We start from the raw sequence: 17,891 nt of genomic DNA, 5'->3' as shown, positions 1-17,891 counted from the left end.
ATCCTAAGGAAAACAATAGGGCTCTCGCCCTCCAGGCTTGAGCCCTAATAATAATAACAAGAATAATCCTTAGAAGAACAATAGGGCTCTTCGCCCCTTCGGGCTTGAGCCCTAATAATAACAAATAATCCTAAGGAAAACAATAGGGCTCTCGCCCTCCAGGCTTGAGCCCTAATAACAAATAATCCTAAGGAAAACAATAGGGCTCTCGCCCTCCAGGCTTGAGCCCTAAATATATGATCACAATCTATGACAGAAAATACTGCTAAAAACTAGGTTAGTGGATAATTCAGTAGCAAAATTTACTCCACAAAAATCATAAGTGCACAATAATTTTATCAAATCTAAACGTTTAGTGAAAAAAAAAAAAACATTTAGTGGGGAACAACTAAAAGTGAATAAGGCTAAATCTGGTAAGATGTTAAACAATGCTCTTTATATTGTGGTAATAGGCCTAAACATTCATGAAGGACAATATATTTATTAATATACAATAAAATTAAAAGACATTTATTTTCAATGTATAGCAAAGTAATAAGGCAACAACATATGATAGTTAAGAACAACAAGTAAGGCTAATAATAATCTTTCATTGCGTAAACGTATTATAACATGAAAGTATGCAATACGGAGTGGCACAAAGTGCTTTAGGTGCTTCCCGTGCACAGAATGATGCGCTTAAAGCAAAATGAAGTCACAGTGCACAGCTCCACACATAGAAAAGTTGAAAACACAAAGGTAAGAGTCACTGATGCATAGTGAATTATATCTGTGCAATAGTTTATTGAGCCTTTTCTTTTAAGAGTTTTAAAATTTAATTTACATACATGAAGAACAATTCATAGTGCTCTCTACTGCAGTGTTGTGATCTAACAGACACCCGGTAGAAAGTAACATGCTTTAAAAACAGCACTAAACTCCAACAAGATAAAGTCCTTTTATGTAAAACCACTGATCTTTATTTACAGATCAAGTATAATAATAGGAATATTGATCTTGGAGAGAGTTTGACAGTCCTACCGAACGAGATGTGCAGTTTGAATGCTAAATGGAGGATGATTGAAGTCTGTCAGCCGCAGCAGAGAGAGCTTGTGAACTTGAATTAAATTACTTAAATATTAATCTGTACCCGACATTAAACTATGGAACGGCTTCAAAACACTTGGAATGTAGTGCACAAAAACTTAATGGTGCTTTATAACGTTTTTGGGCCTTTCGTTGAGTTTAACAATAAGACAATGGTATATGCAGAAGATCATATTTGGATCAGTCTTGTCTGGCCGATACCCCGATTCTGCAGAAAATGGCAGTATCGGACCAATACGGAGTATTGTATCAGCGCACCCCAGCAAAACACACAAGGCTTACATATAGACTAAGTTATTTCTAAAGTTAATTTAAACAGTTGAGAGAAAGTCGGATATGTGCCTGTATATTAGATGCACGTAGGTCTTAAAGGGACAGTACTAAACATGCTGCCGACTGTCATTAAAGGGATGGTTCACTGTAAAATGTTCTTTCTTTCGTTATTTACTCACATGCTGTCCCAAACCTGTATTATTTTCTTTATTGTGCTGAATAAAAATATATATATTTAAAAAAAAAACAGTTGCTGGTCCCCATTCAATTTGATTTTAGGAAAAACACTATAAAAGTCAGCAGACCAGCAACTCTGTTTTTCCACATTCTTTAAAATAACATTTATGTACAGTAAAAGAGAGAAACTCATTTATGTTTAAAGAGCCACACAGATGGGAAATCAAAAATTACCTGTATTACAGTGTATGATGTAGCTGTCCATCAGTGTAAACAATGTGCAAAGTAATTAAACCAAAAAGTACACGATTTATAAAGTTATTGGCTTCTAAAGTAAGGAGTCGACTCTGAATCGCTGAAACGAGTTGTTATAGATTTCAAATCTTTTGCCCATCTCTATGTACATCACTAGGAACACTTTGCTTAATAATCTCCGCCTACCGTCTTGGGAGAAACGAAACTCCGAGCTGTCCCATCCCCCACGCACACAGGCGATCTGGTTGGTGTGAAAGCATCATGTCGAGAAGACAGTGTGTTTTTATTTGTAAAGGCAAGTTTGTTTTATTTTCACTGCCAAAGAATGAAGATCAGAAGAACCAATGGCTAAAATTCATTTTTACCACAATACCAGAGCAGTACAACAAATCCCTTTTGTTGTGTTTACCACATTTCACTGATGACTGCTTTTCTAATCTTGGTGAGTACAAGGCAGGATTTTCAAAGCGTTTGGCCATAAAAGAGGGTTAATTACCAACTTTATTTAGACCAACAAGCATCTCCGAATCACAGCACGAAGTATGATTATGAAGTTATGTGTCTGTTTTCTCCCGAGCGTCTTATCAGTATGTGTGCTGTCTGCAGCCTGTCTGCGCTGATCTTCATTTACAAACACGTCATTAAAATGAAGTGTAACTCCGTGAATACTCAACGAAGAGACATGAGAGAGATATCTATAGAAAGCTTGACATGTCTACTTTAAGACTAAACAAGTGGTGCCGAAAACAGATATTCTGTGATAAAGTAATCCATATGAAAACAACGCGATGTCTCACTTATAGCTAATGTGACCACGCCCCCACGCTGAACGCGCTATTCAGATTCAAACTGAAGCGCGCGGCTTGAATACACCCACACAGAAAAAAAGCAGCGAGACTGTTCAAGTTTTTTATTTTACTGCTTGCTTCGCGATGAGAGGAATAAGACATAATTCAACCCAAAAAGATGCTAACGCATTGTTTATCATGAAGTTGTGTGCGGAACAACCAATCAAACCTGGCTATGTCAGTTGACCAATCAGAACACAGTATGCTACCGAAAGGTGGGGTTTAAGGAAACTGAATCTTTTGAACAGCTTCGCGCGAACCGTTTGGGGATTTCTGAGAATTGAGGTAATTTTAAAATGATATTTTGACAAAATGACAATGTTTTTTAACCTTGGATGGATTTAAACCTAATGTACAGGACTTATTTTGGGGTGAAAGTGAAGTGACATTCAGCCAAGTATGGTGACCCATACTCAGAATTTGTGCTCTGCATTTAACCCATCCGAAATGCACACACACAGAGCAGTGAACACACACACACACTGTGAGCACACACCCGGAGCAGTGGGCAGCCATTTATGCTGCGGCGCCCGGGGAGCAGTTGGGGGTTCGATGCCTTGCTCAAGGGCACCTAAGTCATGGTATTGAAGGTGGAGATGTTCATGCACTCCCCCCAGCCACAATTCCATCCGGCCCGAGACTAGAACTCACAACCCTTCGATTGGGAGTCCAACCCTCTAACCATTAGGCCACGACTAGCTATTCCTTTATTAATAAAACAACAAAACACAAGAAGAAAAATCACTCACTACTCTTGAATGAAGAAATTTAATACAGTTGCTTTCCTTTAATAATAGTAATAATAATAAATCTATATAGAATTACATTTTATATTTGTTCATTCAATTTCTTGAATGCTCCTGCTGAATATTTTACCTGAAAATAAAGCACTGTTTTATTTGTATATTATGTGTATTTGTAACGGGCATCTTTATTCTTATTTTTTTTTATAGCAGATACAATAATTAACGATTTTATCTTCGCCCAGCTTAGCCAAAAAAATCCACCATTCTTTTTTATATTTTGTTACCTTGAAATGTCTTTATAAACTAAGAGCAGCTGGCAAAGTGAAGAGTTTGGAAATGAACAACTTTGTGAGATGATAACAATGATGTGCAAACATATGCAATGCATGGCTTCACGTACACCATGTGCTCCTTGCATGTGAAACTTTAAAGGCCAGTGTATCACATGTCACAGCCCTCAAATAGACAGTGAGTTTTAAACTGCTCAACATGCCTTGTGTTGCCTTGTTTATGGAGCCCTAAGGACAAAGAAACTTATTACATCAATACAAGAACAGCTGCATCATTACCGCTGATTCACAGCCTAGCAAAAGTGTATTTTGGATGTATTTTAAGTCTCTGAGAAGGCAAGTGCCTCCATGCAATGTCAAAATCCATTACCTAATAACAACAGAGATGAACAGACCATTTCATGTTCTCCAGGTATTCTTGTTTCTGGGGACAGAAGTTAAGCGTGTTATGGCACATGCAGGACCATCATTAAACTCTTCTTTCAAAAATTTTATTATTTTTTTTTTTTTACAAAAAAGGTCCATATTTAAAAAAAAAAATTCATATCATCCTTTTTTCTTTTTTGACAAATATGGCAAAAAAAAAGAAAGAAAAGAAACGCTATTCTAGGCTAACCCAACACTACAAACATAACCCAAAAGGCTTTTACAGACTCAAAAATGAATCAGAAGAATCAGAATGAGCTTTATTGCCAGGTATGTTTACACATACGAGGAATTTGTTTTCGTGACAGAAGCTCCGCAGTACAACAGAATGACAGCGACAGAACATAAAACACATAATAAAAGAATAAAAAAATACAAATGTGATCCTACACTTAATAGAAGAGTCTTAAAAAAGGAATTAAAATTAAGCATCTCAATTACTTTCTGCCTTTGTTAGATCAGATCAGTCAACATTCATTACCCAGGACCTATCTCTCAAGCTTACAGGACTGCAAAATGCTCTACCAATTTCTTTTAGTTAAACTTGTAGAGCAGAGGTCAGATCAGCCAGCGTGTGCTGGAATCAAAATGCAAAATGTTAATCAATGTAGCTTTTGAGTACACGGTCATGTTAGGATCCAAAAAAGTGCAACATGACTTAATGTTATCTTACTATCACTAATCAAAGAGTTTGCAAATATCAGCAGGCCTCCTAAAGGTTCAGAGGGATTCAAGATAGTGGGGTTAACAAGCTAACTCAATTTGTTAATCCACTCATGAGATGCCTGCAGTACTCGATTAGCTACTGAGCGAAGGCTTTCAAGACAGATCCAGCAAACAATGGTACTCCATCAAAGCACATCTGATCCAAAGTAAACCACAATCAAAGCTTAGCAACATTATATCTGTTGTTCTAATCACCTACAAAAGATGAACTATTTTAAGTTCTAAGTTTTTATGATAAAGCTCTCATGTTGGTAGAGATGGGCGATCTTCACAAATTATCACACAATTATCTTATAAAACCCAATCACGATACACAATCTGTTTTATGAGATATTGAGAATATCAAGACTGGAACAAACCTATAGATTCAATTGACAATTTAAACACTGGATTGAATTAAACCAGGGGTATCCAATCCTATTCCTGGAGATCTACCTTCCTTTCAAGTTCAGCTTCAACCCTGAATCAAACACAGCTTAACCAGTTAAAGGGTAAGTTTACCCAAAAATTTAAATTATCTTGTGTTTTACTTAAACTTGAACCATCCTAGGTGTATATGAGTTTCTTCTTTCAGACGAATCCAGTCGGAGTTGTGTTATTGTTGTTGTGGATATTCCAAGATTTGTCATTGTAGTCAGTGTGTATTGCAGTTGAACAGTCCACAAGTCATCAAAATAAAGCACGCAAATTCATAATACAACGTGCCCCAAATGGCTCCGGGGGTGAATAAAGGTCTTCTGTAGTGAATGCATATCTAAATTTCATATTAGTCGTAGTAACGTTACGTAGGCAAGGCACGCGAGCCTCTAAGATATGCTATTCTCGTGAGTTTGTTTATAGGAGAAACAAAGTTTCCTTACTTAGGGAAGGAAAACTAGTCTCCTCTTGGTTTATACTGAAATCCTCCAACTTTTTATTTGCAAATCCTTGGTGTGTACTTCTAATTCGTGACCAGTGTTTTGTTTTGTTCGCTCTCCGCATTCTTCACTAATCACGCATCACCAGCGAACTACGACATCCGCCGGAACGGTTTCAGTGTATGAAAGATAACAGAAGTGAGAGAAAAGTGTTTATTACGTTTGAAATATGGATATTTTTTAGGGCTGTCAAATGATTAAAATTTTTAATCAAATTAATCAGAATTTTCAGTGGATTAATCATGATTAATCACTATTTGCAGTTACACCTGAATCCTAACCATTTTTTTTTCTGAAATGCATACCAAAAGATAAATAACAGGACACAGATACATAATTTTCCTTTCCCCACAAAAAAAAAAAAAAAAAAAAAAAAAAAAAACAATTTAGATTAAACAGCTTAAGCAGTTTTATGGGAAGTCGTGGCCTAATGGTTAGAGGGTTGGACTCCCAATCGAAGGGTTGTGAGTTCTAGTCTCGGGCCGGATGGAATTGTGGCTGGGGGGAGTGCATGAACAGTTCTCTCTCCACCTTCAATACCACGACTTAGGTGCCCTTGAGCAAGGCATCGAACCCCCAACTGCTCCCCGGGCGCCGCAGCATAAATGGCTGCCCACTGCTCCGGGTGTGTGCTCAGTGTGTGTGTGTGTGTGTTTACTGCTCTGTGTGTGTGCATTTCGGATGGGTTAAATGCAGAGCACAAATTCTGAGTATGGGTCACCATACTTGGCTGAATGTCACTTCACTTCACAGTTTAAAAAATCTAGACCAAGAGATCACTTAATGCTTTTTATTAAATGAATACATGTAGGCCTATATGTAACTGAATCAGTGCAAATTAAGTACAGAAAGTGCATTCTGTCAACTTTTTAGTGCATGCAATTCACAATTTATACTATGCAACTGGGATAAGTATTTTAATTTACAAACAATAATTTAATAAAGTTAATAAACAAGTTTTTGAGCTAAGAACACAAGTCTGTCAACTGTCTGTGGTTTTAACAGAAGCTCTGTGGCATGAAACTATGTTCCTACTGACACTAAAAACCCTCTTGGATGGGGAGCTAGCTGCTGAAGCACATAGCTATTTCTTATATATAAATATAAATGAATACCAAAGACTTTAGCATTCTCTCTGTCTATATTATGGAAACTGGTAAACATATCAGTGAAATTCCCCAATAGTAATTCCAAATGGCCATAGCCTATGTTTCTCTATTCAAACATCAGCGGTCGAGTAAATGCATTTATTTTGCGATCACAAATGCAAACAATACAGTTGAGATCTCACGACAGAACACAGACCGGCTGAACGACGCTTTCATTAGATCGCTCAATTCCAGCTTGTTCGTGTTTTCAGATTATCGTCAGCGGCTCTTCCGCAATGAGGAGTGAGCACGATATATATCGCCCAGCCCTACCAGGAACAGGACTGGGCACCCTTGCTTTAAACAGTCCGGCCATTATTTAAAAAATAAAATAAAATCTCTGTCCACATGAAAACACAAATGCATGCTATGAAGCACTGTCAAGAGCATGCAAAACCAACAGGTGGCTATATGATTTCAACCGTAAAGTTTCAAACATCCGCACGATCTCATTTCTAAATGACAATTATTCCCTGAGTTTATTAAACCTTTGAAAAAGTCTTAATGGATCATTCAAATCCTTGTTTGCACTGCTGCTGACACAGAGAGAGCACTTACCATGTTTGGTTAAAAAACTTCTTCACAAACTGTCTTTTCATCTACACAGTATTATTTCTCTCTTTCAGTCATTCATATTATCACTAATACTGGGGTAAAGTTTATAGTTCAGATATAAACATTGATATCAAAAACAGCGATCAAAATAGAGCAAATCCCCTTTTGAAAGTAACTGTGCTTCAAATAACGTTTGTGTCGATTGCATTGAGTCAAGTGACTTAAAAATGTATGTCAATGAAAGAATTATTAATTTAACCCTCTGGAGTCGATTAACGCATATACGCGTTATGAGTCATTTTCTCCTGATAACCCCGAAAAGAACTTAAATTACACTTTCAGTTTTAATCGTACAGATAAGAGCAAGGCATCAATTGAATCTGTAAAGGGTCTACTTTTTTTGGATACAGACATAACAACAAAACTTTGCGCACTTATAAAATAAAGATAACAAACAAGGTGTGCTATCTGCAGCCTTTTGTCTGCGCTGATCTTCATTTACAAACACGTCATTAAAATGAACTGTAACTCCGTGAATACTCAACGAAGAGACATGGGAGATATATCTATAGAAAACTTGACATGTCTACTTTTAAACTAAACAAGTGCTGGTGAAAACAAATATTTTGTGATTAAGTAATCCATACGAAAAAAAATGCGATGTCTGTTTTTCATGTCTCCCTTCATTATATCTAATGTGACCACGCCCCCACGCTGAACGTGCTATTCAGATTCAAACTGAAGCGTGCGGCTTGAATACGCCCATAACAGAAGAAAAAGCAGCGAGACTGTTCTTCAAGTTCTTATATTTTACTGTTTGCTTTGCGATGAGAGGAATAAGACATAAGTCACCCCAAAAAGATGCGATGTGGTTAAGGATTTGAGAAATGGATTTCCTCAAAAAAAGAATGAAGCACTTTATTCAGCAGAGATCATAAACATGAGTAAATCTCTTTTTATTTATATACTTGTACTATTTTTCACATAATGTATAAACATTTTACTAGTTAGACTTTTTCCGAAGACTTTTCCCAAACTATAATTCCAGACTAAATGTATAATCAAGTGAAATATTATGAAGTTTCAATAACAATATACAATACCAAACCATTCAAAAACTTGGTGCTTTCAATTTATCCCCCTAAAAAAACCTGAAAAATATTCTCAGCTCTTTTCAATAATAATAATAATAATAATAATAATAATAACAATAAATGTTTTTTTGTAGAAAATAAGATTGTTAAAAGGATTTAATAAGATAGTTTAAAAGGAGAATCATTCAAAAACGCTGATTCATCCAGTAATGAAACAAGTGAAGTAGGTTTATGAGTGAGTCGTTGAATCATTGATTCAAACTACTTTTTTATACTTTTAATATTAAAAATGGGTGTATTCAATATACCCAATGCTACATTTTTAGCATCACTAAGTCTTCAGTGTCACATGATCCTTCAGAAATCATTCTAATATTCTGATTTGCTGTTAAAAAAACATGTATTATTTTTCCACCATCTTGTGGGGCAACAATCTAACTGCACTGACTGACTGCCCGTCTAGAATGCGCGCAGGTGGAAATATCAATAGAAAGTCTCTTGTCCAGTAAGATTAGAGCTAACTGTTATAAATATAGGCTAACGATAGCCTAATGATCTTATTGCCAGGTTCATGTTTTGTTATGTGGAGTGTTAGTTTACTTCACTTCCTGTTTCGACGCTATTTGGTTTTCTGAATATGACCTCGTAAGTTATATCATAACACATACACACACAGATAGATATATATGGCAATAATACCGCACACCGCACTATTGAGCCACTCAAAATTACCGCAAGGGAAATTCCCTCACCGCAACAGCCCTATTTACATCATCTCTCAGAAGGATTTATTTCAAACACTCAGCTGACGTTCTAAAGTGAGTTTGTAGTAAAAATGTGTTATCAAATGTGATATTTTATGTGCTTTCAGATGGAGCAGCATTTATTACACAGAGCTGTAGTTCACTAAGAAGATACGCAAACAGCAGTCATTATCCTGAACGGTTTCTTCGATTTCATTATTTTTTTATATATTTTTTTGCAAAGCTTTTCGGAAAACTACGGCTCGGTGTAGTAAATGCTGCTCCATCCGGTCCACTACTAAACACATATATGGCTTTACTGACAAGATGTGCATGACAAACGCATTCGATAAATCGTGCAGCTCTGTTACCAATGACCAGAAAACTGCTCATAAACCATCCCTATTATCAGTGGCCAAGCACTCTATACATTTTCTGGGTTAATTTAGGTCCTCACATCATCTGTGGCCTTGCCAATGTCTGTGTAAGGTGCCATTAGGGAATGAGGCTGGAGAAGACCTTTGCGTGATACACAGCCTATAAACTAACGTAGAATACAAAGGCCTACCCTAAAAGCCTTTTTGATTAAACAATCAGTACACAGCAGGCAAAAGTCCAAAATCCCAGTGAAAAACAAACTTTACTGCTTGGGCAAACATGAAAGGAATTTCACTTTGACAAACATGGAGCAGCGCTCATCTGTGGAAGTTTTATTCTACTAAAATTACATGAAAAGACGACTGGCTAGAATCAAAGAAGAAATGTAATGCCGATTCACTTATATTTTTCACTCGGACTGAAAAAAATTAACCAAGACAATGAATACGAAATCCTTCCATAAATGGTGTCTTGAATGTTTCTATTTTGTGAACAGGCGATCGTCTTTTGCTGGGTTATAAGCCTGTCTTCTGATGCTTTCACTTTCGAATTTGCAATCTTGTCACATTTTACAAGAAAAGATAATTGTCTGATTTGCTAAATTACTGATTTGCATCTATACATATTTAACTTTTAAAAGGGTTAGTTTACCCCAAAATATAAATTCTGTCATTAATTACTCAACTTCATGTCGTTCCATACCAGCAAGACCTTTGTTCATCTTCAAAACACAAATTAAGATATTATTGATAGAATATTGACAGAATGCTGTCAGATTTCCTTACATTGACTGCCTTTGTAGTCAATTTACCTATCACTTACTCAAGGGCACTTCAGTCATGGTGTCAGTCATTGAAAAGCTATGCAATATCACGTTCATTATCGAAGGTGATTCATCTTCAATAATAAACGTGATATTGTATAGCTTGTCAGTGATCTACGGCTCTGTCTATTATTAAATGCTTGCATTTAGATCTGCCTCCATTTCTGAATGAAACACCTACTTTTCTAGATTCAATCAGTTGCTAGTTGGAAAATAAAGTCACGCCCACTATTTTTCCTCGTTTAGTATTCCGTTTCTCTCAGAAATACGTCACAGCACTGGAGAAAAGTTGTTTGCAACTTCCGGTTCATGCAGACTTTAAGTTGACCCTCCATCATAACAAGTGAAATCCACTGCTACAAGTACACAGCACAGAATAGGAAGCTGGCTGTCCAACGCTCACAAAGCACACACATTTAAATTTTGAACATTTTAAAATACCACAATATCTAATAGCTGTCAGCAGAGAATTCCAGTGTTCTACTAAAACGGCTAACCTGACAAATGCTGTTGATCTATATTTAATATAACGATCACTTCTAGAAGCCGATTTGCTCATCATTGTAACAGAAGGGTTTTCCTTTTTTTTTTGCCATGTAGTGTCCATCAGCTAATCAGTTTAAATCACACTTATAACCAACAGGGTCAGAAAAAGCCTAACAGGGAAAAAAAGCAATCAAAATCTAAAGCTTCAGCGACTAATAATAAGAAGAATGAAATTTACATGTTTTGCATGCAATATCTGATGATATATTATAAATATCACATATATTATGAGTGGATGTTCATTCAATTTACAATGCAATATCTGATGATATATTATAAATATCACATATATTATGAGTGGATGTTCATTCAATTTACAATAACAAAATATCTGACACAAATTATGTATAGGTTTAGAATATAGGCCTTCATCAAATTAAAAAATGAATTCCTGACACTGATAACCAGCTGAAATTGGCTTGTTTTTGCACTGATTGGAGTGAATTTATATATTATATAGGACTGTATTTACTTTTTTTTTTTTTAAACACTCCATAAATAGAGCATCTCCTAAATTATCAAATGCCAGTTCTGGTGTTGTCTTTAGAAAGTGTTTACTTCAAGAATCAAAATAATTAGTCTCGAAACCAATTTAGCTACCAACGTAACGTTAGACAGCATCTGGAACACTGTAGGCAAATGATACCGTTCAACACCTATGATACTCAAAATATTAATTAAACTGGCAACTCGTTAGGTTTGAAGACCCATCCATTAAGAGGTCGGTTTCCAGGAGCAGGCAGCAGTACTGGCCCTCAGTGCAGCAGTTACAAAACACGTCCAGCCCAGTAGATAACGCTTACCTGCTAGTTAGTCTGACAAAATGTGGTGTAACTTACTTTTATGTCCAAATCACCCTTCCAGTAGACGCCACGTTCCAGGCGGCCGTCAAATGTGCCTTTCTGACGAGAAGCCACTCGCTAAGCATCTAAATATTCGGGCCGTTATTGATATTAGCGCTTTTCGACTAGCGCAGCTAAAGGTAAACCCAGCTAGCTGGCTAGCTAATGCGGTTAATTTCACACGGTCAGGTCTGCCCTCAACGGCTCTCATCTGGGATTACGAGCTGTAATGAACATTTTTGACATGCTGTTTCACTTCGGCCGGACGAAAAAATAAGTGCGACCTGACTGGTGGTCATCTGAGTTGAATTTCGAGCCGTGTTAGCGTTTCTAGCTACATGTTAGAGACAGGTGACGTGCCATTGACGGCCGCGCGCTGTCCGTGTGATGGGAGGGGCCTCGCCTCTATGATTGACATCATTGGCCGAGAACTGTCTTGTGCTGAAGAGAGGCTCAAACTCAATCATTCCTTCCTTGGGTCATATGTGCATAGGTGCTTGCTTGCTTAATTATTTACTTACTTATTTAGGCTATGTATGCATGTATGTTTTTGTTTGATTGTTTGGTTGTTTGATTATCTGTATGTCTATCTAATATTGCTTAATAATACTTAAAGGGATAGTTCACCCAAAAATCTAAATTATGTCATTAATAACTCAACCTCATGTCGTTCCAAACACGTGAGACCTCCGTTTATCTTCGGAACACAGACACAGTGGCGGCTCCAGACAATTTTGATTGGGGGGGCAATGGGGGGTCCTGGTCATTTCAAGGGGGGTCTCATGAAAACCAACAAAAAATACAGTGCACACGACTAATAACTGCATATTACTGCTACTAAACAACAAAAACAACACAGCACATCAACTACTTTGTTTATAATTAATTAATCAATTGCAGTTTGCAAACAATATGCTCAAACTTTAAAGGGTGGGACCTAATCAATAAGTCCACCTTAAATATTGATACAAAACATAAAAAACTGATACACTGGAATATAGTGATTCATATTATTATTACTGTTGTAGTTGTTGTTGCCTAAAATCGAACACCTTTGCAATGTAAACAAATGACAGGCTACATTTGTTATTCATATCCTTCACACTGCACTTTGATGTCAGGTATATTATGCATTTTTTTATTGCCATTGATATTTTTACATTTATTTCCAGAGAGATATTATTGAGTTTACAGGCTAATGTGGTCTTGCTGTTGTAAACACTGTTGCTATTGTAGAAAAAATTATAATATTTGCGTCACATTTAAAATATAATTATATTTTAATTCATTTCTGAATAGTTTTTATTTTTATAATGATAATTCAGAGAATGAGAAAATCTGAATAAGCCTTACCAGTGTTGTGATAATTATTTTTAAGGCACTCTATTTGTTAAAAAATAAATAAGTAACGTTAGTGTAATATAATAATAGTGTAGTCAAATAACATAAAAAAGACCAGACCCCTCGATGTCTGTGAAACTTTTCTCCCTCAAACAGCACTCTAGCGTTTCTACACACAGCAACATATCTGCATGTTCTCACATCACATCGTTCTTGTAAAATAATAATAAGTAAATAAACATCAAAATCACTTCGCTGAGAATGAAACACCGCTTACCAGCTGCCGCTGTGTTGAAAATATCCTTTAGCAATTAAAAATGCGCGTCGGATGAGGTCGTCGTAAGGTGAAAGGTCATCATGTTGGTCATTTTATTTACGGCTAAATTATTATTAATAAATTGTACTAATATTATGATTGGGCGTGGGCAGGCATTCACAAAAGGGAATGTTATTACAAAAAAAATCGAGGAGATTTTGCTTTGACAAAAGGGCACTTAAGGGGCAAAGGAGCAGGTGCTCAAGTGAACCGGTTCTTTCGGACAGTTCGATCAAATAAAACTAGTTGGAAAAAAAACGGTTCACCGGTTGTTTTGCGCTCGATGTAATGTCATTCGCGACGACTGCCCTTCTTTCAAGCCTTCGATTTACCCGCGCTCATAACACTAGCACAGAATCAGTTCAGAATCAATCATCAAAATAATCAGTTCAGGCGAGCTGTGAGTCAGTCTGCTTCACGCTGAATCACACATGCGCAGTATCACCAGCTCCTCGGTTCTCGAATCGGACGCGTCTGACAGAAACGATTCTCGTTCAGTGTAAGGATAAATGTAGAATAATTATTATTTATTATTATTCTGCGTAGTTTGAAGATATTTTTATTATATATATATATATATATATATATATATATATATATATATATATATATATATATGGATATAATCAGGAAGAGGGTGGGGGGTCAAATGGGGGGTCAAGGCGTTTTTTGGCAGGGTCTTGAGACCCCCCAGGACCCCCCCTGGCGCCGCCGGTGCACAGACATGAGGGTTATGTAGAGTTATTAATGACATAATTTTGATTTTTGGGTGAACTATTCCTATAAATTAAGACTCAAAATAAAGTCCTCCTACCCTTGTGAAAAAGAAGTGCAATAGCATATTATTAACAAGAGTACTTATTATGAAAATAATATACTTTAGAAGAATATACTTTCTACTTATATAGGTTTTCAGACAATTGCAGCAAAAGTTACAGTTTAATGAAAATAGGCCTAATATAGTTTTATATAGAGATTTATGTACATATAGGATTTATCTACATTTTATTTATGTGCCATTTAATTATTTTATTGTCTTTGAAGTATGCTTAAATTATACAGCGAATGTACTGACAAGTTTTTATAAACTAAACACTTGAATGTAATTTTATTGAAGTTTGTATGAGTTGCAATTTAGCAAAAAGTATAATCAGTTAGTCAACAGATCAAAATAAGTGTTCTTATTTAAAGCATGATAAAATATTAATAAAGCATAATAATGTAAATGTATTTTATTGTTAAAAAAAATAGTAAGTGTATTTTCTTTAAGGACACTTAAATTGACTTTTTTTCACTAAAATATCAGTAGCTGCACGTTCAGATTTTTGTGTATTTTTCAGATTTGAAGTGCACATTGAATACAATAGAGCACACTTCTTCACAAGGGTATTATTGTATTTGAATCATTGACTTGTAGTCTTTGGAGAAATGTGTTTAAGTGTTGTGTTTGTGGACTTTAAGTGTTATATTCTAAGGAGCATTTATAGCCTGATAATCTTGTCAATGGTTACACTATTCGGTAGATAAAAATGTTGTTACTTTATGGATTTAAAAAACTTATGTCCTATAAGCTGTTTACCTATAACTGCAAAGTTTATATTTTAGATAACTATTGACCCATGGATTACTTCACATACCTACATCCTGCAGCTAGCTATAATAATAATCTTTGCACCTCTTCTGTGAGCTTGTCAATTACCTCACATGTATCTTCATCAATTATTGATTAGTACTGGTAACAGAATCTGGTTTGCATGGGTAATCTTTCACGGAAGATAGCTGGATACCTCTAACTTAAGAATGGGTTAATCAGCATTTACATTATTAATTTTAGACACATCTAATCAGGTACAGGATCACACTAAAACTTTTCTGGTTCAAATTGAATAAATAAATAGCCCATAGCTGGATAGAGTCAGAAAATATAAGGAAATTTCAACTCAAGTTCTTAAAGTTGTTGCAATGAGAATGGAGATCTCAAGAAGTCTCCTAGACACAAACCATTCGGAGTAGACCAAAGAATCAGAATATGCAACGGTTGACACAACAATCCACCTTTCAGTTTTGCTGGGAAATCTAAAATATTGCTCCCTCCTTGCATTCAGCACAGATTTCTGAGGCTCCAGACCACAATGAGATTTTTTTTTTTAAAGTTTCTTACCTCTTAAGTTTCTTAACAAATTCACCATCCTTGAGATCTGAGTTATCATTATTGTCTTTCACACTTATTTATTTATTTGTCATATTGTAAACTGATGAGGTATGTGCAATGTGTTATAAATAGCCTACTGTTTGTGAAGTGCATGAAAATGCTAAAATTGCATACACAGATATTGGCATAACAGCTAGTATATAATAAAATGCATTGAATATGTCTCAGTCAAAATTCTGCTTCTGTTAACCCATTCTTTATATATCTAAAAAGCAAATCTTAAGATACATCAACAATCAACAAACTTTAAAGCTTTTTAAATGTAATATTTTGAGAAATGCAATATCCTGTAAAGATTGTAAAAATGAAGATTTGGCAAACACTTTATCTCAAAAACATAGTCAACTCAGTTCTTCACAGCACAAGCTTTACATTTGAAAAACAGTTTGTGGATTTTCGCTACGGTAGCTAAACCTGTTTTTGTTACACTTTCTGTTGGCTTGAAGTTAAGTGACTTCGTTATGTCATTATAAAGATGTGTTGTGTGCAGGGTAATACCTCATGATGCTTATTGCTCTTTGATGACATCACTGATTAGATCATAGCAGGATGCAGACTGATTAGATTATTGTAGAGCCATCTGATGAACTCCTCAGTGATCACATAAATGATCTCATCATGAGTTTATGGCTGGATAAAGATAGGCACTGTTGTCAGATGGGCCTAACCCATCAACTTCACTACAGTAAACAGTAGGCCAAGTACCAAACCTGCACCTAGTAAGTGCTGATGGAGCATCACTATGGAGACTGCAGAGTGGTTTTTATCACCATGGAGACTAGGACTGTCTGAACATTACAATCTTGTTATTCAGAAATAGGATAAATGGTAGCTGAAGCCTAGTGGCTATTGAGGAAAACCACCACCACTGAAGTTACTGGGTTAGTCTTTAATTGTGACCAAGTAGCCTACTGTACAGATGCCTGACTGCAGATATGGCTTTTACTGTGTTACTGTATTAGCTTATTAACATAAAGAAATAGTGCAAAAGATTATAATTCTAGTACAGGTATTTCATTTAAGTAAGAAAACACAATGGTGAATACATTATTATAAAGTAAAATATGAAGAAAAATGTTTACATTTGTACAATGATGTGCATAAAAACGAATTTATCATTTAAAACTATCATTTTATAAGGTTTGCATATAAGAATATTTGCATTTTCTATATGCCATATTCTGGTTAACAACTCAAGACATTACCTTAATTATTTGGAAGTTTTTTAGGATATCATTGTCACATTTGATTAATCTTCTAAAGAATCACTGTGAAGCTATTATAAGATTTCAGAGAAAAAAAAAAAAAAAATTTCATGACCTGAAGATCAAGAGGGGTAGATTGTTGGAAATTATCACGGAGTGCCAGTAAAAGGTCAAAAAAGCAAAAGCAGCAGGTTACTTGAGCACCTATGCCAATTATGTCAGAGATAAGTGCTCTTTCTGACAATTATTGTATAGAACTTGGATACATGGTAAATACGAAAATATATGTCCTGTTTAACCTCTGACTACAAGCTTAATTATGTTCCACTTAAGACAACACAAAATGACAGAAATAAGGTTTTTAACAAGAGGTAATTGTCCAGCAGGTGAGTCATCTATCCACAATATTGCTTTCTCCAGTAAATCAGTCATCTCGTCTGAAACAGGAGAGAAATATGTACAGATCAAGCACCATTTACAAGCAAAAATAGTCCAAAACTCTAAAATAAGACTGGTGGATTTTGATGTGGATTTAGTGGATTTTGATGTGAGAGAACAACAGGGGGTGGGGTTTTCACTGAAGGAAGTATTACGGATTATACAGAAATTTGTATTTTGGCCGCAAGATACAACAAAATTAAAACACCTTAAGGATGGATTTGTTTATTACAAACATGCATAGTTTTGCTTCACAAGATGTTAATTGATGGACTGGAGTTGTGTGGATTATTGTGATGTTTTTTTTCTTCTGTTTGAACTCTCATTCTGATGGCACCCATTCAACGCAAATGATCTGTTGTAAGCAAGTGATATAATGCTACATTTCTCCAAATCTGTTCTGATGATGAAACAAACTCATAAAAGTGAATATTTCAGTAGATATGCTCACTGAATATAAGCCTAAAAGTCCACTCAGGTCATTAGGATAACGTCAGTTAGAAATA

The 17,891-nt window shown here is 35.7% G+C and overlaps 1 protein-coding gene across 1 annotated transcript in view; it reads right to left on the bottom strand.

Annotated features, from left to right (window-relative positions):
- The window catches only part of LOC113057118 (protein phosphatase 1B-like), a 102,219-nt gene extending 89,946 nt beyond the window's left edge, over positions 1–12,273 (bottom strand). Inside the window, exon 1 of the mRNA XM_026224222.1 lies at positions 11,871–12,273. The gene's annotated coding sequence lies outside the window, so the exon portion shown is untranslated. The remainder of the gene's footprint in view (positions 1–11,870) is intronic.
- Positions 12,274–17,891: the final 5,618 nt, after the last annotated feature.

Source organism: Carassius auratus, chromosome 38, assembly GCF_003368295.1.
Source record: "Carassius auratus strain Wakin chromosome 38, ASM336829v1, whole genome shotgun sequence".
NCBI classification, from domain to species: domain Eukaryota; kingdom Metazoa; phylum Chordata; class Actinopteri; order Cypriniformes; family Cyprinidae; genus Carassius; species Carassius auratus.
The sequence above is the reverse complement of the archived record's forward strand: the minus strand, read 5'-3'. Positions and strand labels throughout refer to the sequence as shown.